Consider the following 17,276-nt stretch of genomic DNA (forward strand, 5'->3'; position numbering starts at 1 on the left):
GAGTGAAAAGATGCCAGGTCGGCAGGGAGTTTAGTTTTCTTCCATTTCCGCTCAGCTGCCCGGAGCTCTGTTCTGTGAGCTCGCAATGAGTCATCAAGCCACGGAGCTGGAGGGGAGGACCGAGCCGGCCGGGAGGATAGGGGACACAGGGAGTCAAAGGATGCAGAAAGGGAGGAGAGGAGGGTTGAGGAGGCAGAATCAGGAGATTGAAGGGAGAAGGATTGAGCAGAGGGAAGAGATGATAGGATGGAAGAGGAGAGAGTAGTGGGAGAGAGAGAGCGAAGGTTGCGGCGGCGCGTTACCATCTGTGTAGGGGCAGAGTGAGTAGTGTTGGAGGAGAGCGAGAGAGAAAAGGATACAAAGTAGTGGTCGGAGACATGGAGGGGAGTTGCAGTGAGATTAGTAGAAGAGCAACATCTAGTGAAGATGAAGTCAAGCGTATTGCCTGCCTTGTGAGTAGGGGGGGGACGGGGAGAGGGTGAGGTCAAAAGAGGAGAGGAGTGGAAAGAAGGAGACAGAGAGAAATGAGTCAAATGTAGATGTAGGGAGGTTGAAATCCCCCAAAACTGTGAAGGGTGAGCCATCCTCAGGAAAGGAACTTATCAAGGCGTCAAGCTCATTGATGAACTCTCCAAGGGAACCTGGAGAGCGATAGATGACAAGGATATTAAGCTTAAATGGGCTAGTGACTGTGACAGCGTGGAATTCAAATGAGGAGATAGACAGATGGGTTAGGGGAAAAATGGAGAATGACCACTTGGGAGAGATGAGGATTCCTGTGCCACCACCCCTCTGACCAGATGCTCTCGGGGTATGCGAGAACACATGGTCAGACGAGGAGAGAGCAGTAGGAGTAGCAGTGTTTTCAGTGGTAATCCATGTTTCCGTCAGCGCCAGGAAGTCGAGGGACTGGAGGGTAGCATAGGCTTGGATGAAGTCAGCCTTGTTGGCAGCAGAACGGCAGTTCCAGAGGCTGCCTGAGACCTGGAACTCCAGGTGTGTGGTGCGTGCAGGGACCACAAGGTTAGAGAGGCAGCAGCCACGCGGTGTGAGGCGTTTGTGTAGCCTGTGCGGAGAGGAGAGAACAGGGATAGGCAGAGGCATAGTTGACAGGCTGTAGCAGATGGCTACAATAATGCAGAGGAGATCGGAATGAAATGAACTAAACATCTGGGAAAGGAGAGAGCAAGGCCTCCCTCACCAAAAAAAATATAACTCTCCCAACTTCCACCTCAGAAACTATAATTGTTTCACTGAACCACCCGAATAAAACTCTCCCAACTTCCACTTTAGAAATTAGAATTGTTGTAAACTACAGCGGTTCAATGTTTCAAGGACTAGACTCAACTTACTTTATTCAGCTAGCTAACTATGACGCCATAGCTAACTAGCATGCTAGCATCCAATAACACACAGTTTAGCACCAATACTTGGTTACAACAAACTACAAATAGTGTGTTAACACACTAAACAGATAATTCGTGTCCGTGTCTAGTTCTTTCATAACGCAGCAATGATTAAACGTTGGCTAGCTAGCACAAATATATTGTATTTAGCTACTACAGTACAGCTAGCTGGTAGTGTTGGCTAGCTAGCAATGGCTGCTGTGTTGACTTTGTTTGAAAAACGGCGTCGCTGCGAATGAATGTAGCTGGCTAAAAGGATATTGTATTTAGTTGCTACCGTTGCTAATAGCTACTAGCCAGCTAGTCCAGGAGGTGAGTTGGCTAGCTAGCTAGCTTCGTGTTACACCCGGCACCGCCGAATACAAAAGTAACCTACAATAACTACATACAACAACTACCCACAACAGCCCACGATGCCTACCTATAATACCTAACTACAATCTAAATACATAGTTTAAGCCTTACTCGACAAAGCCCAAGCTATGTATAAAGCCAAACTTACCCAACGCCAGCTATCTGGGTGGCAGACTGCAATCAGTAGCTGTAATTAAGTACAGCAGCTACCAACCACCTAACGTTAATGCCTCGGATAATGAAGTTAGAAAAACAGCTGAATGGTAGGTAGCTAGTTGGCTCAATTACAGGTACTCTTAAGCGTGAAATAACATTGGAAACAACTAACCACAGTTGCTAAAAGTTACCAGTAGCTACCCGCCATTCAGCTGTCTTGCAACCCCGGCTACATCAAGCTCAGTCTGGTGGGACTGCTGGGGCGGGATCTGGATCGGGGAACAGTGACCCAGTCAGACCAGGTCTTAGCCAACAACAGCTGGCGAGTCAGAAATAAGCCCAAGTCAGAGCTTTTCCACGGGCGAAAAAGCTCGAGAAACTCGGAGTCTTCTCCGCTTGCAAGGTAGCTAAATAGCTAACGTTAGCTATATGGCTAGGCTAGCTAGCATAGCCAAGTTCACCAAAACAATTACTAGCTAACTAGCCATTTCCCCTACTTGCACAACCATCTAAACAAACAGAAACAAAACACCATTATCATTTGCATTTGGTTTCTAACATGCAATAATATCCTTCATAAATGTATATGGCGTACATGCGTAGCTAACGTTACTGTCAAGAATATAGTTATCAACAGCAAGGCTAACCAACTTTGGTAGTAGCTAGCTAGGCAGCCAACTAGCATGAATCTGTTTTATTATGCTAGTGTGGGCTTCTGATTTATTTTCCTCTTATCTTTAGGCTAGTGACACATGCAAGTGCAATGGCTGGAAGAACCCACAACCGCCGACAGCCACCCGTAGTATGGACTTACAGCAACAAGCGGCCAGCCTGAGCGAGTCCTGCCGCAGCTGCGGGCATGCACTGGGTAGGCTGCCTTATGACTCAACACTAGTTTGAAGGATAGATATGCTTCATGATCACACTGAACCTAATGTCATCAATACACATCATAGATATAGAATGTGTATGCTATTCCATAATAGCAATTATGATCATATAAATTGCACAATGTAGGTTTCAGCCTCATCTCTTTATTGAGTGAGTAGTAAAGTAACAATCCTTAGCTATTCCCCCTTTAAAGGGGCAGTCAGCAGTTGCTACATCAATTTTTGTGCTTATAAATTAATGATATGTACCTATTGATTCTTGAAGACTATAACTTATAAATGCTTAATGAGCTTAGTTCAACTGTCCTACCCCATCAGAACCCAAAATAGAAGCTTGTTTTACTCCAATGTTTGTAAACAATGTAAATGTAAAGAAACACTGTATAGCCTAAAAACATGGTTAAAACAATCATTTTAATATCATGGATGGTCAGTCCTTGCATACGTAGCTCTGTCTATGAATTTGAGAGTAGTTACTTTTCTCCAGCCCCATTCATAAACTTTTTACCTAAACAGTTGTGTGGAGTTCCTTTGTTATTGTTTCAACTGCTGATTGACACTTTAAGATGCTGATCTGTTATTGAACCCCTCCTGTGCAGCGGCCCATGTGTCCCACCTAGAGAACGTGTCAGAGGAGGAGATCAACAGGCTGCTGGGGATGGTGGTGGATGTGGAGAACCTCTTTATGTCTGTGCACAAGGAGGAGGACACTGACACCAAGCAGGTCTACTTCTACCTCTTCAAGGTATGACATCACTTCCCTCCATTCCAACCAGACAGACAAGTGTAAATGGCCATAACCTCCACTTTCCTGCCACTGGAGTCAATATCTGGCTTTGCACATCTTGACCCTCTCTCTCTTTTCATCTCTATCCCCCAGCTGCTGAGAAAATGCATCTTGCAGATGAGTCAGCCGATAGTGGAGGGATCATTGGGGAGACCCCCCTTTCAGAAGCCCAACATAGAGCAGGTAGACAAGTCTCCTTCCTACCTGTTTGTCAAGCTGTTCTTTCCTTCTTGCCCAACAGTAAAATACTTTTTGTACAAGTTTGTTTTATTTTGTTTCTCAGGGAGTGTTGAACTTCGTTCAGTACAAATTCAGCCACCTGGCACCCAGAGAGAGGCAGACAATGTTTGAGCTCTCCAAGATGTTCCTCCTGTGCCTCAACTACTGGAAGCTGGAGACTCCCACACAGTTCCGCCAGCGGTCCCAGAAGGATGATGGCACAGCCTACAAAGTGGACTACACCAGGTGTGTGTGACATCTGTTGTGGAAAATGTTTGTTTTTTTGCAATGAATTGCATCTTGTTTTTTGTTGTTGTATTGCATCTTGTTTATTTTCTGTTAATGTAGAGGTCTCACTGCTGACTTCTCCTTTTGTTCCCATCAAAAGTGACTCACAACTACTGTAATCTAATCTGTGTCTTGTTTCCCAGGTGGCTGTGCTACTGCCATGTCCCCCAGAGTAACGACAGCCTGCCGCGCTATGAGACCACCCAGGTGTTTGGCCGCAGTCTGCTCAAGTCAATCTTCACCGTGACGTGCCGCCAGCTCCTGGAGAAGTTCAGAGTGGAGAAGGACAAGCTCCTACCAGAGAAACACACACTAATCCTCACACACTTTCCCAAGTACGTGGTGTCACGTTGATACTTATTGTGTTTCTCCCTCGAGTTACAATCAAACCAAGATTCTGGAGTGAGTGAGATGGACGCTGTGAATCTGTGGATTGTAACAAAGTGTTTGTGTCCCAGGTTTCTGTCTATGCTAGAGGAGGAGATCTATGGGGAAAACTCTCCCATCTGGGAGGCTGACTTCACCATGCCTGCCTCAGAGGGGGGCCAGCTGGGTCACCAGTTAGGTAGGGGGTACCTGTTACAACTAAATAAGTGGTTCTCATAAGATCCATAAAGGCACTTATAGGTTGTACAACATGTAATGTGTGATAATATTATACTTTTCCCTCTCTCCATTTTCAATAATCCTGTCTGGTCTCGGTCATTGTCCTGTGTTTCTGATCCTGGCAGTGATCAGCCCTGCTGCAGTGTCGGGTTCGCCCTCCATCTCTAAGGGCATGAACAGTGGCTCTTCGCTAGGCAGTCTGGGGCTGGACTCTGGCGTGGCCGAGCCCATAACAGGTCAGTAACTCTGGCAGCCCCGCCAAGCTAACTTTTGCTTTGTACTGGGTGTGAAGTAATAGCTGACGTTTGTTTTTATGTCTTACCTGTTGATGTGGGAGCTTGTATTTCCAATGCCTCCGTGTGATAGCCTCAGACACATAAACATCATATAAATTCATGGTGGTTATAGTAATGTTTTGTACTGTTTCCCCTCAGCAGAGAAGAGGAAGCTTCCAGAAGCTCTGACCCTGGAGGACGCCAAGAGGATCAGGGTGATGGGCGACATCCCCATGGAGTTGGTCAACGAGGTAATGATGACCATCACTGACCCGGCTACCATGTTGGGCCCAGAGGTAAGTGCTGCCCAAGACTGAGACGCGTCATTTAATGTCCATTCGCCAGTGCAACATGAATATTTATGTTGACTGATATGTTTTATCAAGTCTAACATCTAAGTATGGAAACGGGATGTTTGTTAGAATGAATATAATAATGAACTATGTTGATAATCACTGTCACTCTCTGCTAGACGAGTCTGCTGTCTGCCAATGCTGCTCGTGATGAGACAGCCAGGCTGGAGGAGAGGCGGGGCATCATAGAGTTCCATGTCATAGGGAACTCTCTTTCCCAGAAGTCCAACAAGAAGATCCTGATGTGGCTGGTGGGCTTGCAGAACGTCTTCTCCCACCAGCTGCCTCGCATGCCCAAAGAGTACATCACACGCCTAGTGTTTGACCCGTACGTAGACAGTTTAACAGTTTCTCTCTCCTGTTATGTCTTCAGTGAAGCTTCTTGAAATGAGCTTTTTTTGACCATTTCTCCCCACTCTCTTGGACTGTTCTCTGTCCAGGAAGCACAAGACGCTGGCCCTAATCAAGGATGGCCGTGTCATCGGGGGCATCTGTTTCAGGATGTTCCCAACCCAGGGCTTTACAGAGCAAGTCAAGGTATGGACACACCTCTCCTTTACATGCAACAGCACAAATACTGAAATAAATTAGCTGGGTAAGTTGGACTTAATGGCTTGTTATTGTACTCACGGTATCTGTCAGAGTTTGAATGTATGTGTTGGACCAAGAGGCCGACATTTTCCCCTGATTGTTTGCCATTGTGGTTTCAGGGCTACGGTACTCACCTGATGAACCACCTAAAGGAGTACCACATCAAGCACAGCATCCTGTACTTCCTCACCTACGCTGATGAGTACGCCATTGGCTACTTCAAGAAGCAGGTATGGTATAGGATGATAACATGTACCTCTCTCTCTACCTCACCTCTGACCTCTCCCCTCTGGCTTGTTTTGTCATCACAGGGATTTCCCAAAGACATCAAAGTGACGAAGAGTCGTTACCTTGGTTACATCAAGGACTACGAGGGGGCTACCCTCATGGAATGTGAGCTAGATCTAACACTTTATGTTTACCCTTTACAGTTAGCTAATTTCGTTATTTATCGCCTTCAGATTTGTGACAACCTGGACTCAGTGATTGTGTCGTCTAAAGTGTATGCCCCTGAGCTGAAGAAAAAGGTCCCCAGACCCAGGAAAAGGTTTGACATCGTTGACAGAAGACCTCAGGTGAGTTCAATTCTGTTCTATAAACATATAGCCTTTGAACTTGAGAGCGGTATTGGTTTGAATTCAACAAACTCCTGTTGTTTTGTCTCAGGACCCATTTGGGGATCACCTGAAGTTCATGATGCAGTTTATCCATGACTTCATGGCCTTAGGGCCTTTTCTATCAGGGAGTTTGGCACGCAGGAGTATGAGGCAGACGTGGTGATTCTGGAGAAGAAGGGTAAATCATCCTCTTAATATGAAATAATACCACATTATAGAAGCAAAGCATAGGAATCATTTTCATGCACCAAATCACACAAGGAACCTTCCTCAGTCAATGCCATACTTTTGAATTCCATATTAAAACCTATTTTGCATGTGTGTTTCCTGGTGTAGGTGTGACGGACAGGAACAGACTACTGGCCCAGTGTGCTCTCCACCTGCGTCAGTACAACGACGCCCTGCTCATCAACGACACAGTGCGCATGGTGGATGCCTTTAGGGTCCTAGTGGCCTACTATAGCACCAAGAGTTCCACTGCCATGGATGGAACCGACTTCTTCCTGCTTGGACTCTACCAGGGTGAGAACCTGCAATTCCCTTGGAACAATCTCTCCCACTTTCTCACATACTGTATGCGTGTGATTCTTGGGAATATTAAGAGTATAGGAAGTTCAACTTCTGAACATTGATAGTCAGTGTCCTGATCCTCAACAGAGAACGAGGTGGAGCTGAGGAAACTGGCAGGCGATGACCGGTTTGAAAACCCTAAGATGGGGAAGCTTCAGAGCACCCTGCTGGAGCAGTTTGACCAGGGTGAGCACTCCAGAGGCATCCTCTTCTCCAAGACCCGTAAAAGCACCCACTGCTTGTATGACTGGGTGTCCAAGAACCCAGCCCTGCAGCGTGCTGGTATCAGGGCAGCCATTCTGACAGGCGCTGGCAACGGCATCAATTACATGACCCAGGTAACCTGACATTAAACACAGTCAGAACTTTTGGAGGTATAGAAAGGTGGGTTGGAAAGTGCCAATGCCTGTGTCATACCAACAACTGACCTCTGTTTGTGTGTTTCTGTGGGTGCGCTTGTAGAATGAGCAGAAGGACACAATCAAAAACTTCCGCCAGGGCTCCCTCAACCTCCTGATCTCCACCAGCGTTGCTGAGGAGGGCCTGGACATCCCAGAATGCAACCTGGTGGTGCGCTATGGGCTGCTGACCAATGAGATCGCACAACAGCAGGCCAGTGGCCGGGCTCGGGCGAGTGACAGCGTTTACTCTGTGGTGGCCCAGGCAGGGGGGCGGGAGGTGCGTCGGGAACATCTCAATGAATGTCTGGAGGAATTGACTGGCAGGGCCATCAGCGAAGTGCAGAGGATGGAGCCCAGGGAGTTCCAAATGAAGGTGAGGCTATTCCTCATGGTGGTGAGGCTGGTATCTTTCTCTATGTACTACCGCTGCAAGTATCTCATCTCTTTGGAAAAACCTACACTCACTCACTTTCCTTTTTTCCAGTATATGTCTTTTGAACCCGGCAGCCAATTCCTCATTCTCTAATCTCCTTTTCTTTAGATCTTTTCTCTCTCTGTCTCCACTATTAGATCACTGAGCTCCAGACAGAAGCGTTGTTGACCAGACAGTTGAAAGAACAGTTGAAGATCAAGAAGAAGGGTCGTTTCAGTGCTGCTAGCATTCAGCTCTCGTGTCGAGGCTGTTTTGTGCTCGTGGCCTTCGGCAATGACATTAAAGTAATTGAAAACGCACACCATGTCAACATCAACCCTGACTTTGAGTAAGTTGTGTTTCTCTAATGTCTGTCCCGATACTGTCACTGTCACATATTGGAAGTGTTTTTGCATCAGTGTGTTTGTGTGTGAGGAGTTAACATGTGCATGTGTGTGTGTTTTCAGGAGGTACTATAAAACCAATGGGCAGACCCTTCTGAAGACTTTTGAGGACTGGGAGCCAGGCCGTGTGATCAGCTGTGCTGCCTGTGGCAGGGTGAGGTTGGCCGTTAATCTCTAGCTTTTTATTTTAGGCCGAGGCTGCGGATCCGTAGGCAGATATTTTGTCTAGTGGCGCGCTGTTGTGTTGTGGCTGCATGAGAGAAAAAGGTCACCATTATAAAACCTGAGGTGGTGTTTTTTGTCTTACAGTAACATTATTGTATTATGACTGTAAGTCGCTTTGGATAAAAGCGTCTGCTAAATGGCATATTATTATTATTATTATTATACTATGCTATTAAACTGAGTGTACAAAATATTATGAACACCAGCTCTTTCCATGACATAGACTGACCAGGTGAATCCACATGAAAGTTATGATCCCTTATTGATGTCACTTGTTAAATCCACTTCAATCAGTGTAGCGGAAAGGTAGGAGACAGGTTAAATAATTATTTTTAATCGTCGAGACAATTGAGACATGGATTGTGTATGTGTGCCATTCAGAGGTGAATGGGCAAGACAAAATATTTAAGTGATTTTGAACGGGGTATGGTAGTAGGTGCCAGGCACACTGGTAGAGACCATGCCCCGATGAATTGAGGCTGTTCTGAGGGCAAAGGGGGGTGTAACTCAATATTATGAAGGTGTTCCTTATGTTGTGTACGCTCAGTGTATATTCAGTTCTGTTATGTACAATACTATCATTATGTGATCTTGCAGAAATTGATTCAGCTTTGATCTCACTTTATTAAACGAGAACCATTCGCCAGAATAGCCTGTTCTCTAGGAGTAGAGCAGAGACTGTGCGTAAATACAGAATCTTGCACATGCACAGAAACTTCGGGACTTTTACACTCCGGGAAGAAAGGTCCAGTAGAATTTGTATCCGCAGCCTTTCCGTTTATCTTATGTTACTAGGACTATTCTATTGTCTTTTAACATGCTTATATATGGAAATCTACATCAGTATATTTGTTTATATATTTATATCTGAACAGCAATGGGGAATGGAAATGGTATATAAGGAGATTGCCCTGCTGCCCATTCTGGCCATCGAGAACTTTGCCATGGAGACTCCAGAGGGAAGAAAACTAGCCAAGAAGTGGAAGGACGTTGACTTTACAGTGGAGGAGTTTAACTTCACCACGTACTGTAATAACAAGTTCCCTGGCATGTTCGATTGATACACTATTACACTGGAAGAAGGACTACAACTGGTGTTTTCATGGTTTTCACCTTTCTCTTCCTTTCTCTCTCTGTCTCTTAGTCTGTGTTGCTTAGTCTAGACTACTTTTATGTTCCTTATGCATGATCCTGAAGTGTGTCGTAGTCCTATGACGGGGGAGAGATGCTGTGCCTTGGGTATGGTTGGCCCGGTAAATCAGGTCTGGCCGCCACACTGCTGTAGGCGGTGTGAGGCGGCAGTGTGCTAAAGCATGTTACACAATGGTCAGGGTTAGAATTAGCGCGACAGCTTTGTTTATGCCCAAGGTCCTCTCTCCCTCCCTCACCAGAGACGTGTGGGTTTCTTCTGCTGCATCGCAGCCAAGCACGCAAAAGCATATGAACTTAGCAGCCCTGTTCTAAGATTAACTCAAATTATCAGTTTTTCTATTTTTAGCAAAGTACTATCAGCATCGTCCATATTTTGTCATGAATTTGATTGTGTGAATCTGTACTGTCTTTGTTTTAGCTTGAACCTGAAACGTATGCCCCCTCCTGATACTGCCTGAAACTTGCTGCTATGCACATGTCTATATTGAATGTTATAAATGAAAAATAAAATAATAGATAACTAATAGAAATAAATAATAGAAGTATATAGATTTCACCTTCATTCCTGTCTTCATAAACTCTTGCACAAGATGGCGATCTTAGCCCTCCAATGTTTACTTCCATACCTGCAGTAGAGGGAACTTGTGTTTTTAGATTCCTTCTTTCCCTAACCTGTGCCCTTTAGTTTAGTATGGGGGAAGATTGTGTATGTGGCCATGGTCATCAACAGGTGTCTGTGCTGTTGGCTGCTATAGGTTTCAAGGTATAGGGAGCATTTACAAGCATTTCGCTACACCCACAATAACATCTACTTAATATGAGTATGTGACCAATAATAATGATTTGAGTGTATGAATGAATACTGGCTGTTGTTTTTGGAGCCTGGCCCTGCTGAGATTCCATAACCCCGGGCTGTGTAAGAGTGAGGAAGAGTTAGATATTGCTCTCCTATCCATGGGATATTTCAGTAAAGGTGCATACATTGCTGCACTGTATGTTTATATCAGAAATGAGCAGATATGATCACTAACTGTAATTCAGTCTGCTTACCTGGTTCTCTGGTGGCTAATGAGAAGGTTAGACCTAGAAGGTTGGTCAATGGAACGTTTAAAGGTCAATCACGAAAGGCAATATTTATTTCCAGTGCAAAGTTTTCTTTGCTCCTCAACTCCATCCTTGAAAAAACTTGTTTGGGTTTAGCAACTTCTAAAGGCTAGATATAGCCATCGACATAATGGCTCCGGAGGGGATGGCTGCCGTTTTACGGGCTCCTAACCAATTGTGATATTTAGTGTTTTTTTGCATTGTTTGTAACTTATTTTGTACATAATGTTGCTGCTACCATCTCTTATGACCGGAAAGAGCTTCTGGATATCAGAACAGCAATTACTCACCTCAAACTGGATGAAGATTTTTTCTTTAATGAGTCTGATGCAAAGAATTTACTGTTTCTCCCGGACCATGCCCAAATCCCTGTCATTCGCATGAAGAAAATACGGAGATATAGGGGGCGCAGATCCGGGTGCCTTGTGAGAATTTGTCGGCGAGTGGGTAACCCGCCTCTACCATCCGTTCTATTGGCCAACTTTCAATCACTGGAGAATAAACAGGATGAGCTCTGTTCGAGACTATCCTACCAACGGGACATTAAAAACTGTAATATCTTATGTTTCACAGAGTCGTGGTTGAACGACGACATGGATAATATACAGTTGGCTGGGTTTTCCGTTGTCACGAACCGGCTCAAAGTTTGTAACAAAAGGGAGACAACGTGGATACAAGGAATACCAAAATATATATTTATTAACTAAAGTAAACTAAGTACAATTAACAATGGTGTGTGTAATCAGTAGTGTAAGTGATTGTTATGCATGCATAAATGTAATAATGCAAGGTGTTGAAAGGTGCCAAAGCAAACAAACAAAAAGCCACAAAAATACCACAACAAAAATCAATAAAGGTGTCTGCATGGAGAGAGCCCAATGAATGACCTCAGCATCCTTTACACACAGGAAGCAACGTTTAAGAGGAAAGAAGAACACAAGACCAGGAGGGAACAGACAGGAAAGATAGAACATGACAAAACCAAACAAAGAGCTGTCAAAGGACACCAGAAACAAAATTGTAGACCTGCACCAGGCTGGGAAGACTGAATCTGCAATAGGTAAGCAGCTTGGTTTGAAGAAATCAACTGTGGGAGCAATTATTAGGAAATGGAAGACATACAAGACCACTGATAATCTCCCTTGATCTGGGGCTCCACGCAAGATCTCACCCCGTGGGGTCAAACTGATCACAAGAACGGTGAGCAAAAATCCCAGAACCACACGGGGGGACCTAGTGAATGACCTGCAGAGAGCTGGGACCAAAGTAACAAAGCCTACCATCAGTAACACACTGCGCCATCGGGGACTCAAATCCTGCAGTGCCAGACGTGTCCCCCTGCTTAAGCCAGTACATGTCCAGGCCCGTCTGAAGTTTGCTAGAGTGCATTTGGATGATCCAGAAGAGGATTGGGAGAATGTCATATGGTCAGATGAAACCAAAATATAACTTTTTGGTAAAAACTCAACTTGTCGTGTTTGGAGGACAAAGAATGCTGAGTTGCATCCAAAGAACACCATACCTACTGTGAAGCATGGGGGTGGAAACATCATGCTTTGGGGCTGTTTTTCTGCAAAGGGACCAGGACGACTGATCCGTGTAAAGGAAAGAATGAATGGGGCCATGTATCGTGAGATTTTGAGTGAAAACCTCCTTCCATCAGCAAGGGCATTGAAGATGAAACGTGGCTGGGTCTTTCAGCATGACAATGATCCCAAACACACCGCCCGGGTAACGAAGGAGTGGCTTCGTAAGAAGCATTTCAAGGTCCTGGAGTGGCCTAGCCAGTCTCCAGATCTCAACCCCAGTAGAAAATCTTTGGAGGGAGTTGAAAGTCCGTGTTGCCCAGCGACAGCCCCAAAACATCACTGCTCTAGAGGAGATCTGCATGGAGGAATGGGCCAAAATACCAGCAACAGTGTGTGAAAACCTTGTGGAGACTTACAGAAAACGTTTGACCTGTGTCATTGCCAACAAAGGGTATATAACAAAGTATTGAGAAACTTTTGTTATTGACCAAATACTTATTTTCCACCATAATTTGCAAATAAATTCATTAAAAATCCTACAATGTGATGTTCTGGATTTATTTTCCTCATTTTGTCTGTCATAGTTGACGTGTACCTGTGATGAAAATTACAGGCCTCTCTCATCTTTTTAAGTGGGAGAACTTGCACAATTGGTGGCTGACTAAATATTTTTTTCCCCACTGTATACAGTGTCTCTGAATTTTTCAATCTACCCTGCAGTATGCAATCGTCGGGACCAGGAACATCTTCCTCCTCATGCACAGACCTAGCATGACCAGAACCCAGGGAAATAACAGTATCAGCCAAAAGAACAGTTTTAACATCCTCTGTAGACTCCCACTGTTCAGTCTCAGAGGAACGTGCATAATAGGGTTTTAACAAATTGACATGGCACAGTTGGTGTGCTTTCCTCCGTTCTGGAGTGGCAACTAGATAATTTTTCTCAGTGTACTGGCGCACCACTGTATATGGACCTTGAAACTTGGCTTGAAAAGGAGAACCAACAATTGGCAGCAGAGCCAGAACCTGATCACCTGGACTAAAGTGACAAGGCTCAGCTCGGTGATCAAATATGCTCTTCATCCTGTCCTGTGAAGATGATAGCTTCTCTTTAGCCATTTCACCAGCGGCATACAAGCGGCACCGAAAATCACACACATATGATAACAGGGACTGAGGAGGCTCGGGAGACTTCCAGTCATCCTGGAGAACAGATAAAAGCCCACGCACCCTATGTCCAAACACAAGGTCATTTGGACTAAAACCCGTGCTCTCCTGTGAAACCTCCCTAGCGGCTAACAGTAACCAAGGCAACCCCACCTCCCAATCCTTATCCATCTCAGTACCATAAGCTCTCAACAAAGACTTAAGTGTTTGATGGAAACGTTCCAGTGCTCCTTGACCTTGCGTGTGATAGGCGCTAGACAAATTGTGTTTAATATGGAGCTGTTGGAGAACCTGACCAAAGAGATTAAAGGTGAAATTAGATCCTTGATCACTTTGAATGACCTTAGGGATTCCAAACAGTGAGAGAAACTGAGTCAAAGCTTTTAACACAGACTTAGTCGTGACAGACCGGAGAGGATAGGCAGCAGGAAACCTAGTGGTCTGACATATCACAGTCAACAAATAATTACTACCCTTTTTAGAACGAGGCAAAGGACCAACAGTCAATAATCAGATACTCAAAAGGTTTACTGAGTACAGGAATAGGAAACAGTGGTACCGGCTTAATAGCTTGATTAGGTTTACCAGTTAATTGACAGGTGTGACAAGTTTTGATGAAATCAGAAACATCCTTCTTTAATCTAGGCCAAAATAAATGTTTTAATATGCGATTGTAGGTTTTTCTCACACCCATATGTCCAGCAACGTCGTTGTGAGAAGTTGTAAACACCAACTCACAAAGCTTAACTGGTACCACAACCTGACTAATCGCCTCCCCAAGAAAACAACTACCATGAGACATCCACTTTCTCATCAGGACCTCTTGGAGAAAATAGCCCTGTGCGACATCTCCCAACTGTTCCACAGGCACAATTTGGTCCCGCAACTCTTCTAATGTGGGGTCAGTCCGGGATACAGATAACGGGATAACAGGGAAAACAGTGACAGACTTCTTTGTGGTATTCTCGTTAGCCAGTTCAGTGACCAGGTCATCATGGATCATAGAACGCGTCACTGCACACGCAGAGAACACCTCTGGGAAATTCTGCGCACTCTCATCAGGAATCCCTACAATTAACGGCTTAGTGGAAACACGATAGGCCACACACGCTCACCAGCCAAGTTATTCCCAAGGATCACGTCGATACCCTCAATAGGCAATGAAGGACGCACGTCCACAACAACCTCACCTTTCACCAGTCCACAATCCAACATCAGTTTATGCAATGGAACTGACAGAGTGTTCAAACCTATTCCCCTAATTAGAACACTATTGCCCGAATTAGTCTCCGCAGAGAAGGGTAACACAGATTCCAACACAAACGATTCAGAGGCACCTGTGTCTCTTAAGATCTTCACTGGCACTAGGTTCTTACTTCTTAATATAGACACAAAACCCTCCGTAATGAAAGGTAAATAGTCTGGATCAATATGGACTTTCACATGCCCCTGGGCATGAGACAATGTGTCAGGAGTGAACTGATGTGGAACAGGCGCAGCTAACGCTGTAGGCTTAGATTTAACATAAGCACCTGTACTGAACTTACCCCTAGACCTGAGAACCGGACATTCGTTTTTCCAATGTGGTGACACTCTTGACCAAAGTCAGTTTTCCCACGAGAATCGGGCTCAACCCTAGTTGAATGAAACTCTGCCCGTGAACCGAAGTATCTCGGTGAGCGAGGCACAAATCTCCGCAAACGCCCCCACTCACTCCGAATACGGGGTTCTGTAAAAACATTTTTGTGAGTCAAAACATATTCATCCGCCAAAACCGCAGCCTCAGCGACAGTCTATATTTTTCGTTCGTTAACGTACGTCGCTATACGATCAGGGATTGTGTCCTTAAATTGCTCTAACATAATCAGATCACACAGCCCTTGGAAAGTAATAACTGCAGAGGCGGAACACCAGCGATTAAACTGTGAAGATAATTCTTGCGCAAACTCAACATGAGTCTGCTGATCATCCCTTTTTAAAGTTCTAAATCGTTGGCGGTAAGCCTCAGGGACCAATTCGTAAATCTGTAACACAGCCGTTTTAACCTTATCATAACTGACACTGTCGGCTACACTAAGAGCTGAATATGCTTCCTGCGCTTTACCAGTCAGCACACACTGCAACATCAAAGTGCGGTCAGAATCAGGCCAACTCCTGGCGTCAGCAACACGCTCACACAACTAAAATAATGTCTCAGGGTCCTTTTCATTAAACTGAGGCAACAACAGGCCAAGCTCAGACTGTGATCTGAGCTCCAGTTACCCCTGTCAAGTCACTACCATTGGGACAGTGATGGATCAGACTGTGATCTGAGCTCCAGTTACCCTTGTCAAGTCACTACCATTGGGACAGTGATGGATCAGACTGTGATCTGAGCTCCAGTTACCCCTGTCAAGTCACTACCATTGGGACAGTGATGGATCAGACTGTGATCTGAGCTCCAGTTACCCCTGTCAAGTCACTACCATTGGGACAGTGATGGATCAGACTGTGATCTGAGCTCCAGTTACCCCTGTCAAGTCACTACCATTGGGACAGTGATGGATCAGACTGTGATCTGAGCTCCAGTTAACCCTGTCAAGTCACTACCATTGGGACAGTGATGGATCAGACTGTGATCTGAGCTCCAGTTACCCCTGTCAAGTCACTACCATTGGGACAGTGATGGATCAGACTGTGATCTGAGCTCCAGTTACCCCTGTCATGTCACTACCATTGGGACAGTGATGGATCAGACTGTGATCTGAGCTCCAGTTACCCCTGTCAAGTCACTACCATTGGGACAGTGATGGATCAGACTGTGATCTGAGCTCCAGTTACCCCTGTCAAGTCACTACCATTGGGACAGTGATGGATCAGACTGTGATCTGAGCTCCAGTTACCCCTGTCAAGTCACTACCATTGGGACAGTGATGGATCAGACTGTGATCTGAGCTCCAGTTACCCCTGTCAAGTCACTACCATTGGGACAGTGATGGATCAGACTGTGATCTGAGCTCCAGTTACCCCTGTCAAGTCACTACCATTGGGACAGTGATGGATCAGACTGTGATCTGAGCTCCAGTTATCCCTGTCAAGTCACTACCATTGGGACAGTGATGGATCAGACTGTGATCTGAGCTCCAGTTACCCCTGTCAAGTCACTACCATTGGGACAGTGATGGATCAGACTGTGATCTGAGCTCCAGTTACCCCTGTCAAGTCACTACCATTGGGACAGTGATGGATCAGACTGTGATCTGAGCTCCAGTTATCCCTGTCAAGTCACTACCATTGGGACAGTGATGGATCAGACTGTGATCTGAGCTCCAGTTACCCCTGTCAAGTCACTACCATTGGGACAGTGATGGATCAGACTGTGATCTGAGCTCCAGTTACCCCTGTCAAGTCACTACCATTGGGACAGTGATGGATCAGACTGTGATCTGAGCTCCAGTTACCCCTGTCAAGTCACTACCATTGGGACAGTGATGGATCAGACTGTGATCTGAGCTCCAGTTACCCCTGTCAAGTCACTACCATCGGGACAGTGATGGATCAGACTGTGATCTGAGCTTCAGTTATCCCTGTCAAGTCAATACCATCGGGACAGTGATGGATCAGACTGTGATCTGAGCTCCAGTTACCCCTGTCAAGTCACTACCATCGGGACAGTGATGGATCAGACTGTGATCTGAGCTCCAGTTACCCCTGTCAAGTCACTACCATTGGGACAGTGATGGAACAGACTGTGATCTGAGCTCCAGTTACCCCTGTCAAGTCACTACCAT

At 45.4% G+C, this 17,276-nt stretch overlaps 1 pseudogene across 1 annotated transcript; it reads left to right on the forward strand.

Annotated features, from left to right (window-relative positions):
* The first annotated feature begins 3,228 nt into the window (after window positions 1-3,228).
* On the forward strand, window positions 3,229-10,165 carry LOC311145002 (annotated as a pseudogene). Its single transcript has 18 exons — window positions 3,229-3,235; window positions 3,406-3,551; window positions 3,687-3,776; window positions 3,877-4,058; window positions 4,244-4,435; window positions 4,559-4,665; window positions 4,832-4,942; window positions 5,141-5,277; window positions 5,454-5,662; window positions 5,775-5,871; window positions 6,045-6,500; window positions 6,592-6,720; window positions 6,879-7,064; window positions 7,200-7,450; window positions 7,575-7,886; window positions 8,084-8,274; window positions 8,393-8,483; window positions 9,430-10,165. The product of its transcript is annotated as an uncharacterized misc_RNA (transcript).
* Window positions 10,166-17,276: the final 7,111 nt, after the last annotated feature.

Source organism: Coregonus lavaretus, assembly GCF_964263955.1.
Source record: "Coregonus lavaretus genome assembly, chromosome: 17".
Taxonomy (NCBI): domain Eukaryota; kingdom Metazoa; phylum Chordata; class Actinopteri; order Salmoniformes; family Salmonidae; genus Coregonus; species Coregonus lavaretus.